Here is an 18,330-nt window from a genome sequence, read left to right as displayed (position 1 = left end):
GTTTGAGAGAGGGCGTGGCTTGGTGCGGTTCTGTTACAGGTTTCAGTCCCAGGTGTGGGATAAGAGGCTACTTTTACAGCCGATGACTATGATTTGCCTGTGCACTATTAGCAGAGGTGTGATTTTTGCCAGCTGCAGACTGCTTAATTCTGGGAACTCTGGGGAAGGTACAAATGGGAGAGCCTGGGGCAGCTGCTGGTCCCCCTGTTGCTGTTGTGGTTTGTCAAGTAGTTGTGAGCAAAGAGACTTGAAGTCAGAGATATGACTTATAAAGATTGGACTTGCCTCAAGGAACCCAACTTGTTCTAATCAACTAATCAGCAGGAAGTAGTCTATTTTGTTGGCTGCAAGAGGCCTACACCCTTTTCCCCTCTAATCTTCTTTCCCTTCTACCTAGTGTCAGGGGTTGGAAGGGATCAGAGTGGAATAGGGTTGGAAGGGACAGAGAGGTATAAGAACACAATAAAATTGGAGGGAAAACACCAAAAAACATAACAAGAACAGTGGCTTTTGGTTTGTTTTGTGGTGCTGATGTCCAACCCAAGTTTTACGTGGGCCAAGAAGATATTTTGCCGTTTATCTTACACACCCAGCCCACTTGATTATTTTGAGATTCATATTATTTATCACGGGCCAAAAATCAGCAAGGAAGGACCTCTGCATAGCTACAGTTAATGAATGGCTCCAGGACTGGTGGTTTTCTGCACGAGTGCAGAGTACTTGATCACCATCCAGGAAAGTACAGACCATAGGAAGTGGGAAGGCGTGTTGTGACCCCATCTGGCTGGCCTGTGATCAAAAGCCCACAGCAAAACTGTTGTGATCAGAGACAATGTGCTTGCGTGAATGGTGAATGGGGTTCAGATCTGGCAAGGTGTCTACCCCCGTGATCAGCCATCTGCCAACACTTCAGATGACTGCCCAAGTAACCTACAGGTGGAACAAAGCCAGCAAATCCTCCTGGGCACCCAAGGACCTCTACTCGAATTCTCAAGGCATGTCTTAATGGCTAGCTTCTGATCAGATTGGGCAGAGTTTGTGATATAATGGTTAAGCCGTGGACCCAATGAGGTCCCGAGTCTTGCTGAGTAAAACTGAAAACAGTTGTTCAGCAACGGAACTGTAGTCTGATGCCCTTGGAGCCGAGCTGGGAGGAATTATTTGCCAGAATGAGAATCTTGCACTACAGTAAAATCTATGCAAACCTCCCTTTCGAGGCCAACACTGTCTCTCAGTGTTATATTAAATATATTAAATATATATATTAAATAGCAACAATTCCCAGGATAAGATAGGAAGCCTTAGTTCTCTGCCCTGAGGGTTAATACATGTGGATACATATCATTAGGGACATCTGTCCACTGTCTTGCTGCTTGCAAGGCATCTCCTGCCTCCAACATCCTCTTGAAATATGTTCCCTTGGAGGAAGGGGATGCGGAGGTTTCCCTTATATCCACTGGCCAGAATTTATTCATGTGAGCATGCTTAACAGACAGGAAGGCTAGACGTGTAATATAATCTACATTCCAAGTTGCTACGTATCCAAGCAAAAATTAATAGTTCTGTTAGCTAGAAAGAGCAGAGGATAAATGCCCAGGGCGACTAACAGTCTCTCACTACGGACGAAAGCAAACTAGTCTGTTCAGTGTGAATGTGTGCTTGAAGATGTTCAATCTGTGAGGAACGGAGGACCAGGGGGTGTAGCCCAGTAGGTAGAGTACCTGCCTGGCTCTCAGTTCCATCCCTGGCATTGCATGAATGGGATATGGTGGCACATCTGTAGTCTCAGCCCATGGGCAGTGGAGGCTGGAGGAGCAGGAGTTATCCTTAGCTACATAGCAAGTCCAAGGCCAGCCTGGACTACTTAAGACATTTTCAAAAAGAAAAAGAGAAATCTGTCATGGGGGGAAAAATAGCCCACAGGAGCATGCTTGATGGGGTGCAGAAGGCCTCACAGAAGGAACATGGTGAAATATGGGTTATCCAAGGACAAGATGAAGGCAGTGGGGGAACTATTAGAGGTCTAATCATGTATGCACACACAGGAGCACACAGAGGCAAAGAGAAGGCCAAGGGCAGACTTCTTAAGAACTTAAGCACACACCTTTAATCCCAGCACTTGGGAGGCTGAGGCAGAGGGATCTCTGGAAGTTTGAGGCCAGTTTGGTCTACACAGCAAGGTCCGTAACAGCTAAAACTGGATAAAAAGACAACCTCAAAACAAAGAGTTGGATCATGGGACCTGGAGAGATGGCCCAATGGTCAGACCATGGGACCTGGAGAAATGGCTCAATGGTTCAGAAGGACCCACTGCTCGGACAGAAGACAAGAAAGGTTCTCGGCACTTACAGCTTCCTGGGAATATCTGTGGCCCCCACAGGCACCTGCAACCAGGCACACATATCCAAACATAGATGCATATACTTAGAAGATAAACCTTTAAAGAAAGAATTGAATCATGGGTAAGAACCAGAGAAAAGACTTTTAAGCTGCTCGAGACATGAAATAAGAACAGAGGGAATGGAAATGTCCTCCTGGTCACACAGGAGAAATGGGAAGTCCTGTGTCATCAGCAGAGCCAACCCCAAGACACTGATTAGAACAGCACATGATGCACAGTCATGTGATGAAACTTCATCTTCTTACAAAAACAAAGCCGGAGAAGAACCGCCCAAACTGTTTATGGTTTGCCAGGGTTGCTCAAGCGCCACTTCTCCTTTGGATTCTCTGAGCTAACAGTGTCACCCGTGGGCTGACAAGGGCGGTGTCAATGCTGCCGGAGTCCCTCCATTGCAACCTGTGAGTTCTGCCCCGTAGTGAGCACAGGGAGGGTGGCTGCTGCCTCGCTCCTGCTGTACGCACTTCCTCTCTGCCTCTCTCCAGAGTCTTGTCAGCATGAGCGGGATGGCCAAACACCTCAGACATCCTGAGGGATCCTGGCGTCTGACAGGTGCCCATGGGACAAAGGCAGAAGAGACCCAAGTCCCAGCAAACATAGCAACGCACTTGCTTCCTTGAGCTGCTGGGTTGAGCTAACCTCCTTCCAATTAGAAGCCTGGGCATGAAGCTACCATTCCTTGGTTCCTCTGGCTCATATCCTGGGTACAGCATCAACAGCCACGCCTACCCTCGTGGCTGGCCCTCAACATCTCAGTACTGTGGCAAGCGATGCTCTCCCTAACCAGAGGTAAGGGTGCTATTGCTGTTTCTAGACCATGTCTTCTCCATGAGCCTCACAAGGAACCTTCTCAATGAAAGCTTGAGGAGTTGGTGGTTCAAGACGACCAACTGGTTAGAAAAGAGTTGGTACTGGAGGTACTGGTTAGAAAAGAGTTGTCACAGGAAAAGACACTGGGTCAGCCTCCAGAGCCCAACCTCTTCACAGCCCAAAGAAAGAGATAAACACCGACAATCCCGTGGTGGGATGCTAAGAACCAAGGTTACCCAGTGTTCTGGACTCCACAGAGAGGCCCAGGATAATTATTTCACACTCTGGTGTCTTTACGCATGGGACGAACTTTTCTGTTTGCATCTGTGTTGATCCTGGACCACATTTGGGAGAGAGAGTTCCTGTTCCCAGCTGATGGTAAGGGAGCTAAAGGTAGCCTTGCAAGGCATGACAGGGGTGTCCTGACATGATCATCTGGCCAGCTTTCCAGCCTGGAAAAATACTGAATGTAGGTTATCCTACAGACACAATTTCCTAATTGAACCCTGGCAGCCACCCAGCGACCTTGAGCTCATGTGTTACCTCATCCCCAAGTTAAAAGAATGTTGGCCAAGAAGCTGGATCTGCACAAGGCAGAATCCAGATTCACTGAGCTTTAAAATATTTCATTTTGGCCGAGAGAGGCAAAGCCTCCGTATGGAGTGTTCCCCACCTAAGCCATGGCCAGCAGTAGCCTTCAGAAGTACAAATGAACTAACTCACTCTCTTGCTCAAAGCCATGTTGACTGGGGAAAGCAGTTCACACTTCAAAGCAGCTCACACTTCGAAGCTGCCCTCTCAGTGAACTCTGTCCCTGCCTGCCCTTTGTTCAGAATAACTTCCTTTTCATCTCCACTGATCTCCCCTTATTGGGTTCTTTGTTCATTCAACAAACTTAAATTCTGTCGCTTAACGTGCACACCTTTAATCCCAGCACTCGGGGAGGCAGAGGCAAGTGGATCTTGGTTGGTTCGAAGCCTGTCTAGTCTACAGAGTAAGTTCCAGGATGGCCAAGGCTATATAGAGAAACACTGGAAGAACAAACCAAACCAACCAACCAAAGTAAATTAGTTAATTAAAATGAAAGAGAGGGTGAGGGAAAAAAGGTTTCATAAGAACAGATTGGGGAAGAGCTCATCAATAGCTTGCTCTGTATATAAAAAACCCTTAGTTTGGTCCTCACCATCACAGAAATAAAATAAAATAAAATAATAAAATTAAACAAAAAAAAAAAGGCAGCTTTCCCTTCAAGGTATTGGGCCTTTGCCCTAAGACAGACACTCAGTTGAACCTTAGCCTGGCCATTTTGGTGACAACCCTTGGCTACTCCCATCCCCCCAACACACCGCCCCCGCAAACCCCTTCTGGTGCATCATCCCATCCCCAGGCCCACAGCTTGCACTTCCGTCACAGAACTGGGTCTGTCTCTTCCGAGAAATTGCAAGTTGCTTGTGGACACAGGCTCTGTTCAGTTCTGGTCATCTGGGGCTCATGCCACAGCCGGGCTCCTGTGCTGTGCCCTGGAAAGGTCCCGACATGCATTGCGGTTTCTAGAGGACAATGGCGCCCATTCATTTCACACTTACCTCCGTGGGGCTTTGGTGGAGCCTGTTTTGACAACAGCAGCTTGCAGGGATTTTTCTCCTCCAGAGGAAAAGAAGAAACCTTTTAATTAAATGTTGCTATAACTTTGGTGTCAGAAATGTATCTGTAGGGCCGGTGCGATGAACTGGGAAAAGCACTCACACCGCCTAAGGACCCCAGTTTGATTCCTGGCACCCATGTAAATAGAGGTAGGAGAAACCCAACCCCATAAAGGTTACCTTTTACCTTCTCCTTACATGCAGATGCCATAGCATCTGCACACCCTCACAAATAATAACAATTAATTAATTGTAAGAAGGGGGCTGCATGGGGACAGTGAGATGGCTCAGCTGGTAAAGGTGTTTGCTAACAAGCTTGAATTCCTGACTTTATGGTGAAAGTTCCAACTACATGGAGGAAGGAGAGAACCAACTCCCATGAGCTGTATCTTTTGACCTTGTGTATACTTGCAACTATTTAAAAATTTTCATACATTATTTGCTTGTGTGTGTGTGTTCCCACAGAGGTCATGGGGAGCTTGCAGAGGTCAGAAGACAACTTGCAAGAGTCACTTCTTGACTTCTACTATGTGGATCCTTGGGGTTCAGCTCCAATCCTCAGGCCTGGCAGCAGGTGCCTTTACTCACAGAGCAATCTCTGTCAGAAAAAAAAAAAAAAGATTTATTTATTTTATGTATATAAGTACACTGTAGCTGTTTTCAGACACACCAGAAGAGGGCATCAGATCCCATTACAGATGGTTGTGAGCCACCATGTGGTTGCTGGGAATTGAACTCAGGACCTCTGGAAGAGCAGTCAGTGCTCTTAACCACTGTGCCATCTTTCCAGCCCAGAAAAGAAAATTTTAATTTTTTAAATTTTTTTTATTTTTTGGTTTTTCAAGACAGGGTTTGCACATCCTGGCTGTCCTCGAACTCAGAGATCTGCCTGCCTCTGCCTCAGGAGTGCTGGGGTTTAAGGAGTAGGCCACCATACCCAGCCCTCACTTAATTTTTTTTTTAAAGATTTAATTTCTTTTAAAAAATTTTAAAGAAAAGAAAATGTTTGTATAAAAACCCTGCAAACGCACTTTGTAAATACTTCCCACAGCCGCTCATCCCGAGGCTCTGCCTCCAGAATGTTCTGTTCACGGAGGTTATTATTATCCTCCTGCCTACTGTTCGAGCTGGTTACTAACAACACCCTCTATATTTAAATAAATCCTTTCTCTATCTTAAATTCCTCCCAAACAGAAAACAATATGAGAAATGTTCCCAAGACCAGACAGGAGCAAGATGGAAAGACCAGCGCTTGTTGCTGTGGCTCTCAATAAAGACAGCTCAGGGAGGAAGGCTGGGGTCCTGCTTGCTAAGCCACTTTCTATTACTTATGAGCTTTCTGGACTCGGAGGCCATTTGAGGTTCACAAAGAGATTGCTCTCTCTCCTGGCTGGACACAGAGTCAGTCTCCCACCTTCTCCAAGGTCAAAGGCTCACTCAACTTTAAAAATACTAGGCCACGGTCCCAGAGCTTCTGGTCTCTGTCCTGTAAATACTTCTGGCAGCCAGGAGACCTGTAGCTCTACCTATGCCGCTGACCTGTGACCTTCAACTTCCGGCAGGACATTCATTAGGGGGGGATCCATTGTGCTCCAGAAATGTGTAACCACATTGACGTAAAGCCAAGAGCCTTCCTGACCTCTCTCCACGCCCCGGGGACACAGAGGACCGCTTTGAACTTCACGAAATTGGTGCCTCTGCCACAGAGCCTTGGGGAAACACTTTAGTAGGTGAACAGGTTTATTCCTGCCTGACACAGAACCACCAATCTGCCGGCTAAGGGGAGCAGAAATACATTCTCTCCTAAGGTGACAGTGGGTCCAGCTTCTAGAGTAACCTTGACTCACTGGAGAAAGGGACTCCTATGTACTAGCCTGGCTTTGAACTTACTATGTAGCAGAGATAACCTTGAACTTATTTTCCTGCCGGCTGCTGAGCACCACCACATTTCCTCTCAAGGCCATGGCATTCACCCTCCTTTACGTGTGGGTAACTCAGAGTCTAAAGTAACCCCTACTAGGGACTCACTTAGAAGAAGATGAACATTCAACCCCATACTGGGGCCCTGGAAGGCACTGGGCACCTTCAGAAAGAAGACCTCATTGTGATGCACGGAGACCATCCTGCCCACTCTGATTCCTGGACGGCCACATCCAGGCTGTGCCCATGAGGAAAAGCCCAGAAGAACAAAGGAGGTCCTTGGCATTGCTGCTCCCCCTGTGCCCAGGGCCCTCTGACACTAGGCTTCAGGTCATGGGAACCAATGTTCTTTGTCGCAAGAAGCAGCATGTGTTCCGGCCGGTTGTAGAAATGGCTTAAAGCAGAAATGCACGGAGAGGGAATAAAAACCACCCACAGCCTCCCCAAGCAATCACACTTGCTTGCTTTTCCATCTTTTTTAGAACAAGGCAAGCATAGAGTCACGAAACGGGGTTCGTAAGTACAGAAGCAATACACCCGCCTTTGGTAGAAACAAAACAAAACAAAACCACACCTCGAACAGAGTTTGAACGCCCGTGGTAAGGAGCTCCCAAAAGCCATCGCAGGGATGGAGTCTCTGAAGTTTGCCGTTGCTTCTTGGAAACCTGCCCAGTATGTCTGTTTTCTAAGGATACCGGACTATCAAGTGCCTCAACCTGTTAGGCCACAAACACATGAACTGTGGCGTCTCCAGTCTGTGCCTGGCTCTGAGAGCGAGCAAACAGGCAGACGCGGGCCATACCCATAGTCAGTGGGACAACAGGCTCTGAGACCTAAGGATCTGGGTCCGAGTCCCTGGCTCACCGTTAAGGGTTATATGGCCTTTGACTACAAAATCCTTCTGGGTTTATTTTCTTCCCTGCACACAGTCGGTCTATTACAGCTGTGGAAAGGAAGAGTTGGGGATAGTGTAGACTTTCGGCCTCAAAAAATATAAATAAATAAATGGCAGCCATTATGAAAAAATCTTTGCCAGCTTCTTTGTTGCTTCCTGGATTCTCCCTTCCCTTCCAGGAGTCTGTCCTCACTTTTTGATACCTGTGCCTGATCTGCCGCAGCCAGGTGGGGACAGTGAAGGCTACAGACATCACTCCAGTCATGCTAGGGATTGAGGATAGATTGTAGAGTTTACAGAATTGTGGAAAGGCTGGAACTACAGGCCCTGGGTGGATGCCAGGGACAACCATTGGCCCAGTCACACTGAGGAACTTTCGGCTCACCCTGGAAGCTGCCAAAGCCTGCCTCAGCTCCCCGTACCGAGATGGAGTCTTCTGCAGGACCACGTGATCCCCGGACTTCCCCCACTGGAAGACCAGCAGGTTTCAGATTTTCATGCTGTAAGGTGACACTTATAATAAGAATTTGGCGACAAGGTCCAAGAACCGGGGCCACTGCTGGGAATGAAGCTCCGCGGGAGAGCATGTAGGAGGCCCTGAGGTTTCATCCTTAACAAATAAAATAAAATAATAAAATAGAATGGGCTGGGGTGTGGCTCAACCGCTAGAGCGATTTCCTAGCCTACATGAGGCCCTGGGTCCTTCCTCAACCTCACATAAAGCCAGAGTGGGTACCTCTAATCTCAGCCCAGGGGCTACAGCCAGAAGGAGCAGAAAGAATCTGTTCAGGACCATCCTCAGCTCTGTATCCAGTTCAAGGACAGATGGGGGTCCATGAGACCCTGTATCAAAACTAAACAGAGTGCATGGGTGTGGCAACATGTCCCAAGGATTTAATCCCAGCACTCAGTAGGTAGAGGCATTCAAAGCCCCTGCCCAGTGGTCTCCTTCTCCAGGGCCCTTCCAAGTTCAGTTTTCAAGATGTTTTTGATGATTGGTGACCCTCTGGGCAGGAAAATGGATGTCCTCTGAAGGACACTGTCAGTACTGGCTAATTGGGAGAGAGGGTTAGGCCAAGTTCAGATGCTTCACGTTCCAAAAGGCTGACTTTTCTTGGCGTGGGAAAGGAACCATGTCGGCAAAGCCACGCGTTTCTCTGATCACTGCAGCCTTTGCAGGGGTGGATGGCACCTGGAGGTGTAAGCCTGCCGGTTTATGTAATCCAGGGATGACGTACGGAACAGAAGCATGTGCTGTTGGAATGTCAGGGTGCCTTTGGATGAACACACCATTAGTTGCCTGCAATTATGCTCTGAGGGGTACTTTCCCGTTCCCTCGGCTTACATATGTCATTAAATACATACTTTAAAAACGTGTGTGTGTGTGTTGGTGTGCAAGGGAAGGTCAGAGTGGAAGCACATGGTCCTTTCTTTTCACTTTTCATGTGTTGAACTTAGGTAATGAAGCTCAGTGGTAAAGCCGAGCCACCTTGTAGGCCCTAGAGCTTCCTCAGCCACACCTAGTCTATCTCCTACCAACTTCCTAGGGACTGTCCTCTGTGCTTTCTTGTCCATTCCTGATGCTTCGAGACTCCCAAGAGCATTGGGTACTCTTCCCAGGCCTGTATCCCTGACCCTAAAGACAGGCGACCTCTGGCCTCTCCTGCCTGCCTCAATGCAGAAAGTGGTTTATTCTTTTTTGGTGAGTTAGCTCTCGGGGACCCTGCTTGGGAAGTTGGCAAAACCGGGGCCTTCATCTTGTTGGCAGCAGTAGGCTGGTTCTTGGAAGGTATTAGCTATTTCTATCCTATCTGAAGTCCCCTGGGATTAATGTGCCAGTCAAAGCCTGCAGTCCCTGCATAATAAGACAGGCGCTGTGGAGCAAACCAAATATAGATGGCAGCTTTAGGTGGCCAGCCGGTGGGCGTGCCGACATGCACATTAGTACAATTACAGGAAGGAGGCCTAATTATAACCTTGGCTTCAGAAGCGAGTCTTATCTCAGACTCCATAGGGACCAAAGCTCTCCCTAGGTTGAGTGCCATTCATTCCTGGACCCAAACCTGGAACTCTCTGAGCTTCTGTTACCTTTGGATTTGGTGGCACCCCGGGGTGAATTATGTAACAGAAAATGTCCATCCTACTGAGCACGCGGAAGGCTCAGAGGACAGCTCCACGCTGGGCGGAGATTGGAAGCCTCATGAATGAGTCACGTGCCTTCCTTCACCACCCCTTGTAATTACTGTGACAGTCCTGCTGGCTCTGGACAGTCTTGCTTTTTGCCTGTCAACTGGAGGTACTTTTTCACAACACTCCTTTGCCCATTCTGAGGGAGCTGGTTGGCTGTCCAGTTGAAGCTGCCTGGCTTAGAATCTTCATGGAGAAGGAGAGAGACATCTGTGGAGCGCTGTAGGAAGGGAGCATTAGGGGGAAGGGACACTGCAGGAAAACATTTCCTCTACTGTCTTGGGCAGTTGCTGGCTGCACCCATCCTTCATGGCTCTAGGTGCCGCAGATCTCCAGCCACATAGGCACTGGCCACCACAGGCCAAGACTGGGAAAATGAGGTTATTCCCATCATCCAATTGCCCAGATGATGTGTAGCTTTGCCTCTGACCGCCAGGTGCTTGGTTCCTGGCTCCAGGCTGTAAGGAACTTTAAGGTGGTCCTTGGGGAGGGTGGTTTGGCCAATATCAGAGCAGCCTTTTCTGGAGAGGCTCACGGTGCCCTGTCCTCCTGAGAGGCTCTGTGAGGAACCCAACCGTCCCGTTCTACACAGCTTGCCTTCCCCAGGGTGAGGACTCCGATAGTCTGAGGGAGACCCAGAGAGTTAGCTGCATACTTATCCCATCCCTGGGGTGGGCAGACCTGACAGAATGACTTTGGCATTGGAGATTTATCTTGTCTCACGGTTTTGGAGGGCTTGCTGTACTTGCTCCCTTGGCCCTGTGTACTTGGCAGAACATTAAGGCAGTGTCCCGCGGATGACCTGCTATGACAGACAGGGAGCAGGTATCATGGTAGACAGAAAACAAAGGTACCATTGGAAACAGGAAGCAGGTGTTATGGTGGATAGAAAACAAGTCCCAGAGAAGACAGGAAGCAGGTACCATGGTGGACAAGAAACAGAGACTTGTGAATGTACTCCTTGGGTATTGGTTTTGTCTTGATGCTATGACAACCCCATAGCAGGAGTGCAGAAGTCTTGCTGGTGGGAGCTGGAGGCAGTAAGTCACAGCAAGTCCACAGTCACCACAGTCAGGAAGCAGAGAGAGGTGAGCTGGATGCTCAGTTCACTTCCTCCTTGTAATTTGGTGAGGCCATGCATGTGGGACAGTGTCAAGGAGGCCCTTCCACCTCAGCAACCCAGTGCACACAGGTGCGTCTCCTAGGTGATTCTAGCTCCTCTTAAATTGGCAAGCAGCATTAGTCACCACAGCTGGCTTTCTCCCATCCCAACCTTTGCCCCTTCCATGTCTCTAGCCCTGGGGGTCATGACCCAAATGACCTTTTAATAGAAGTTACATGGCTAGAGAGATGGCTCAGTGGTTAAGAGCACTGACTGCTCTTCCAGAGGTCCTGAGTTCAAATCCCAGCAACCACATGGTGGCTCACAACCATCTGTAATGAGATCTGATGCCCTTTTCTGGTGTGTCTGAAGACAGCTACAGTGTACTCATATATAATAAATCTTTAAAAAGTAAAAAAATAAGTTACATATTAGATATCCTGCATCCAATACTTATGTAATAATTCATAACAGCAGCAAAATTACATTAGTGATACATTAGCAACAAAGCTAGGGTTATGGTTGGGGGTCGCCACAACATGAGGAACCATACTAAAGGGCTGCAGCATTAGGAAGGCTGAGAACCGTTGCTCTAGCCCATGACTTCATGCTGCTTACATTCAGGGTGAGTCTTTCCTCCTCCGTTAATTCTGTGGAAATATCTCCAAGGTGTGCCTCGGTCTTCTAGGAGATTCTAAATCCAGTCAATTTGACAGTGGAGATTAACTAAAATGCCTCAAGCCAGCCCTCCCTCTGAGCTCTATAGTAACCAAATGTATCCAATTCCCAGATCTATCCAGTGTGTTGCTTTCTGAAGGTGATATCCAGGGTCACGAAGAGGTCAGCCCTCCTGAGCAATTCACTGACTACTGGCCTGCTCCCCAGGGAAAGTGCTTGTCTCAGGCTTGACCTGTGAGGGTCTGAATAATTCATCGGCTCTGATGAAAGTGACCACTCTCCTCAGTTGCCCATCCTGCTTGTCTGGACAGGAAATTAGCTCCAGGTTGGCCTTTGGGACAACGAGAAGGTGCCGAAAAGAAACAAAGTAACAAAGAAAGAATCAAACTGCAAAACCACATAACTCATCACTCTCTGACAGAGTTGGGTCTCCGCAAGTTTTTAAAAGTATCCCCACATAGAGATGACTTGAAGATCCTTGACCCAGGAAAGTGGGGAAAGATCCATTGGGTGGATCCCCTTGACTGATACCAAAGAGGATGCTTCAGATCCAGTTTGGTAAAGATGGAGTGAAGGAGTGTGTGTATGTGGGTTGGGGGTAGTGCATACCTATAGTCCCAACACTCAGGAGGCTGAGCTAAGAGGATTGTTATGAGTTCTAGCCTGGGCTACATAAAGAGATCCTGTGTCAAACAACAACAACAACAAAAAAAAAAAAAAAAAAAAAAAAACCTAAGGTTTGGTGTTGAGGAATGGTTTGGTCAATATACTGCCTTCCTCACAAGCCTCAGGGCTAGAGTTTGAATTCCTTGCACACATGTAAGAAGTCACAGTGCCTGTCACCTCAGAGCTGGGGAGAGAGGGAGGAGGATCCTTGAGGAAGGTTGGCTGGCTGGCCAGTCAATCCGGCAAAATCAATGAGTTCCAAGTTCGGGAAGAGACCCCAACTCAAAAGAAAAAAATGAAGAGCTATTAAGAAAGACTTGTAGTCCCACGAACAGTGGCACACATATGAACAGTCACAAACACACAAAACCACAATCAAAACAAGCCATACATTAGGAATATGGCTGGCTCTTGCTTAGCATGGTGAAGGCCTGAGGTTGCACACACACACACACACACACACACACACTCATGCATACACATGTACACATGTATACACACATACTTAAACATACACACACTTACACGCACATATTTATGCATATGCACTCACACATACACACTCCAAATGGATTAGATAAATAAACAAGCAAATATCCCTTCACTGGAGTGGGGGTGGGGCTGACCAGAGAGCTTGGTCCTGGGTCAAAGCCTAGCAACCCAAAATCGGGGGGGGGGGAGATGTGGGAAGGATGGACTAGCATGACTCACAGCCCAGTCCCCACTCACATCTGCAGCAGTGTATGAGGCTGGGTGGGAGGCCCACTAAATACCCTACAAGACAGGTTCTAGAAGGGATGGGAGGAAGCTGCAGGGACAGCCTGTGCAGTTCTAAGACTGTTGAAACATCCTGTTACCAACAAACCAAACAAACAAACAAACAAGCAAATATTCCCTCACTGGGCTGGGTAGGGCACTGGTTTGGTCCTGGGTCTATGCCTAGTGACCCAAAGGTGGGGGTTGGGGAAGGGAGAGAGAAAAAGATAGATGAGAAGGGGGAGAGGGAAGGAGGGGGAAGGAAGAAAGAGGAAGGGGAGGAAGAGAAGGGTAAACGAGGGGGAGAGGGAGGGTGAAGGAAAGGGAGGAGAGGAGAGACAGCCCCTCAAACCTTAAATTGAAAGCCCCCAGTTTCTAGCAGACATGTCTGTGTCCCTATGGAAAGGATACAAATCTGAGCTCTCAGCCGTACACCACCCTACAGAGCCCAGGCCTCAGCCAGCTCAGAGCCCTGGTGCCTGGCCCTCTCCCTCTCCACAGTTCCCACCATCCCCATCACAGGGAGGCTGGCTGTGGGTTTGCCTTAGGCTGCCCCACAGGGTTCAGAACGCTCACCCTAGGTGGTCGGTCCTCCAGCAAACACCAATCTATCCCAACAAGTAGAGCCCACAACCCGCCGGCTTTAAGGGGTGTGATTTCTTTTTGCTTTTTGGCGATGGAACCCCGGCCCCTGGGCACTGTGGGCAAGAGCTTTATGGGGGCACCCAACCCCCACCCCAGTCCTGGTGTGATCGCTTTTATATTTGTAGGCTGTCGAATGCCTTCATTCCTTTCCCCTTTGTTACCACACGGAGATCTAACTACCAAATGAGCCTTGACAAGGCATATTTAAACATGAATGTTCTTGCTTCGTACTGCCAAGGACTCTCAGGTATTTGGGAAGTGTCTCCCACGACCTCTCTCCCATGGCTGGTTTCGTGCCTTTCCAGTTAGGAAACAGCAATTTCTTTCCTGTGTTTTGAGCCAGAGAACATACAGTTTTGGTTTCGGTGACACCCAGGGACTCTTGAGCTGAGAATATCCCTTTCCAGGAGGTGGGCAGAGCCAGGCAGGAAGGAACCCCCACCCCACGGTGAAAACACGGATCTTCTCCTTTGCCCCCACATAACTGAAAAAGGGCTGGCCCCTCAAAGGGCCTACACCAAATCCAGTTGTCCACAGAAATGCCCTTGTCCCAGAACAGCGGCCAAGGCTCTCTCCGGAACTTAAAACCCTAGGCCTACCCACTGCCGGGGGGAGGGGGTTCAAAGAAGAGACCCATGCCTGGGCTCCCCATGTACAGGGTGGGCTGTCCGTCCCCCGAAGGACAGCCCACTGGCAATGCGGGAAGACAAAGCAACACAAAGCTCTACATCCGGGAACAGTGAGGGAAAGGGTAGCAAGGAACCGGGTCCGGCCGCTTTACCACCGTGAGCCCTAGAAAAGCAGCATCAAGATAGAAGAAAAGCATGGCCTCCTGATAACCAGGTGCCCACGTGATCTGTGTTGGAACAAGACTTCCGCTCACGTGGGGTTGCAGACTGACCACGCCTCCTTCCCGCCTGCCTGTCCTCGGACCTGCAGCTGTTCTTAGCAGCCAGCATCTCTCAGGGATCTTGAGGGGTACCGAGGGGCACTGAGGGGCACTGAGGGGCACTGAGACGTATCGAGGGGCACTGAGTGAGGGGTACTGAAGGGCACTGAGGGGTACCGAGGGGCACTGAGGAGTACCAAGTAGTACTGGGATGTTCTGAGACCTGTGAGTGGGAGAAGGCGTAAGTAGAAAATAGGGAATTGGGGTTTTTATGTAAAAGAGAGATCCAGCCAGCCCCACACTCTGGCTCACTGAGACCCAAGTTGGATTTCCCACTCCAAAATAATACACATGTGTTGTTTACCAGTCAACAGTGGGGATACAGGAAATGATCGAGGGTGTAGGACGCTCGTTCTGCTCTCCTCTTCTTTCCTCTCCTCTCCTCTTCTTTCTTTACTCAGGATTTCTGGTAGCCCAAGCTGGCCTTGAACTCGATAGGCAGCTGAGGATGGCCTTGAACACCAGAGCCCCCTGTCTCTACCCCTCAAGGGCTGGGATGACAGGCCTGTGGCAGCAGGTCTTGTTTCCGTGGTGATGGAGATGGAGGTTGAAGTCAGGGCTTTGTGTGTGACAGGCAGGCACTCCCGTGACAGGCAGACACTCCGTGACAGGCGGGCACTCCGTGGAAGGCGGGCACTCCGTGACAGGCGGGCACTCCGTGACAGGCGGGCACTCCGTGACAGGCGGACACTCCGTGACAGGCGGGCACTCCGTGGAAGGCGGGCACTCCGTGACAGGCGGGCACTCCGTGACAGGAGGACACTCCGTGGAAGGCGGGCACTCCGTGACAGGTGGGCACTCCCGTGACAGGCACTCCCGTGACAGGCAGGCACTCCGTGACAGGCAGGCACTCCGTGACAGGCGGGCACTCCGTGACAGGCACTCCGTGACAGGCGGGCACTCCCGTGACAGGCACTCCGTGACAGGCACTCCGTGACAGGCAGGCACTCTGCCCTCTCTGCTTCAGTGCTCTGGTTGATTGTTCTTGGACTTTACAGAGGGGACCAATGATGCATGCCACGACACACACACGGTGTGTTTCTTCTTCTGGAATTTGTTAAGCGAACTGCACAGATTATATAAGTGCTTCTACATGTACATACCCAATGAACTGCTCTGTGTCCGTATACTGTGCAGGCCCCAAAAGCTTTCTTCTGGCCTAGCGTCTTTCCCCACATCGATGTTTCCCTGATCTCTGTCACTATGGATTACTTCAGTCTGATTCTTCATCCTCATCAGGTTTTTGTCCCTGGGATAAAGAAGCAACTTGAGGAAAGTGTTTATTTGGCTCTCCTGTCCCAATCACTGTCCATCACTGAGGGAAGACAAGGCAGGAACTCAAGTAGAGGCCTTGGAGAGATGTCGCTTACTGCCTTGCCCCAGTGGCTCACTAGCATGCTTTCTTCTCTAACCCAGGACCACCTGCCCAAGGGTGTCACTGCCCACAGTGGACCGCGCCCTCCCTCCCTTGTCAATCAGTGATCAAGAGAACGAGGTATCCTTTCAGTTAAGGTTCTCTCTTCCCAACGACTCTAGTTTGTATCAAGTTGACAAAATAAATAAATAAACCAGCGTAGTCTATTATTCCATAAATAAATCATATAGTGTAGCGAAACCTGTTTTCCCCCTTACTCATCAAAATAGCATAAGCATCATCCCGCTATACAGATGTATCCAAATGTCTTTAATTGATTATCTTCGGTTGCTTCCAGTTTGGGGCTATTTGGAGAATTAAACATCCAAGATGCGTCAGTCTCCCTTTATTCATAGCAACGGGTCTGCCAAGGGGGGAAAATCTACCCAGAGCCTGCTGGCTGGATAGATTTTCAACCCAGGAAAGTGTCCATTGCATAGCCACTTCCAGCAGCCATCACTGAAGCACCAACACCTCTGTGTGTGTGTGTGTGTGTGTGTGTGTGTGTGTGTGTGTGTGTGAACGGAAGGCTCAGCCTTCAGAAATAGCCCCATTTCACTCCCAAGAGCTACTTCCTGTCCAGAGCGGAGCTCAGTGGTTCGGCCTGATGACTTCCGTGGAAAAGCCACCATTCAGGGTTTCACACGTTCCAAGATAGGCGCTCCTCTGTATTCCTTAGAGGACAAAGAATGTCCCTCCAAGAAAACCAAGTAAACAAGACACACCTCTGTTTTGGATAACAGAACAGAGTGAAACCAAGGCATTCGGATCCAACCATTGTGCTGTTCCCACAGAAGGGGCTCGTTAAGAAGCCCTAGGGACACAGTTTTATTCCAAGGAAAATGTTCCTGAGCTTACACATCCTGAGGCGTGCTGACGTCACTTCCCCAAAAGAGCCCTGTCAGGATATTAGTCTTGTTTTGTTATGAGACAGGGCACTTTGCCCTCTGGCTCAACACTGGGTGCCATCTCCCCCAACCCCTTCCCAGGCCACTTAGGGAAGCTGCTCTTACAGTCGGGCAGCTGGGTGACACCTGGCTTCATTGGAGGGTCCCCAGGGTACAAAGGATCCCTCAGATCTCGGCAATCTCTGAGCCATGTGCAAAGGGGAAGGAAGAAGGACGTGTTCTGTGGGAAGTTTGTCAGACAGATTCCAATATTAGATAAGTGGCTGGAACCACAGCCAAGTGGCCTTGAAGATGCCTTTTCTGCCAAACAAGGTGGGCAGCTATAATCCCAGGACCAGGGAGGTAGAAACAGGAAGATCAGAATTCAAGATCATCCTCACATACATAGCAAGTTTAGGGCCAGCCGGGGCTACAGAGACCCTGTATTTTTTTTTCTTTTGTCTGTTTTGTTTTTGAGGCAGAGTTTCTCTGTGAAACAGCCCTGGAACTTGCTTGGTTGACCAGACTTTCCTAGAATCCATCGATCCCCCTGCCTCTGCTTCCCCAGTGGTGGGATTGAAGGCCTCCACCACTACAGCCTGGCTGACTCTACCTTTAAAAGAAAAGAAGACCTTTCCCAGGAGAGTGCTGAGCATTTTAGAGAGTAAGCTTGGCTTCCCCAGCCAATCCCAGACACCTCTCAGTTCTCCTTAATAGAAGCAGCCACTGGCAAGATGGCAGTGTGGGTCCAGGTTCTTTGTCACACAGACAATCTGGCTTTGATCCTGGGAATGCCGTGTCCAGGCTGAAGGAGGAAACACTCCATAGGTTCTCCTTCAACCTCCACACGTGTGTTTCAGCACCTCCACACGTGTGTTTCGGCACCTGCACCCACAGGCACCGAGCACAAACACTACAGTAATAAATAATGTTTATAATGGGGTCTTTCTGCATAGTCCAGATTGGCCTCAAACCTGTGATCCTCCTGCCTCAGCCTCTTGAGTGCGGCTGGGATTACAGGTGTGAGCCACCACATCCAGCTATCAACCATTAAACAGAAGTAAGAGGAGCAATCATGAAGGCTGTGAAATGTCACGGACAACAGTGTCCCTCTGTTCTGTTATCCATAAGAAGGAAGGACTTGGGAGCATGTGTGGGCAGAGCCTCTCCCACCAGCCTAAAGCCTCCTGTGTGCCCGACCTGGGTCGTGGTGACCTCTAACACAATCACAAGACACTGGCTGGGGACAGTAGCAGAGCTCACAGTGCCGTGACTTCAGAGTATCACAGAGATTTCACTGAATGAATTTAGTCAGGGTGTGGTGGCTCACACCTGTATCCCAGCACCAGGAGGCTGAGGCAGGAGGATGAAGCATTGGAG

Source organism: Micromys minutus (assembly GCF_963924665.1).
Source record: "Micromys minutus genome assembly, chromosome: 10".
In the NCBI taxonomy this organism is placed as follows: Eukaryota; Metazoa; Chordata; class Mammalia; order Rodentia; family Muridae; genus Micromys; species Micromys minutus.
Note: the sequence above shows the minus strand (reverse complement) of the source record.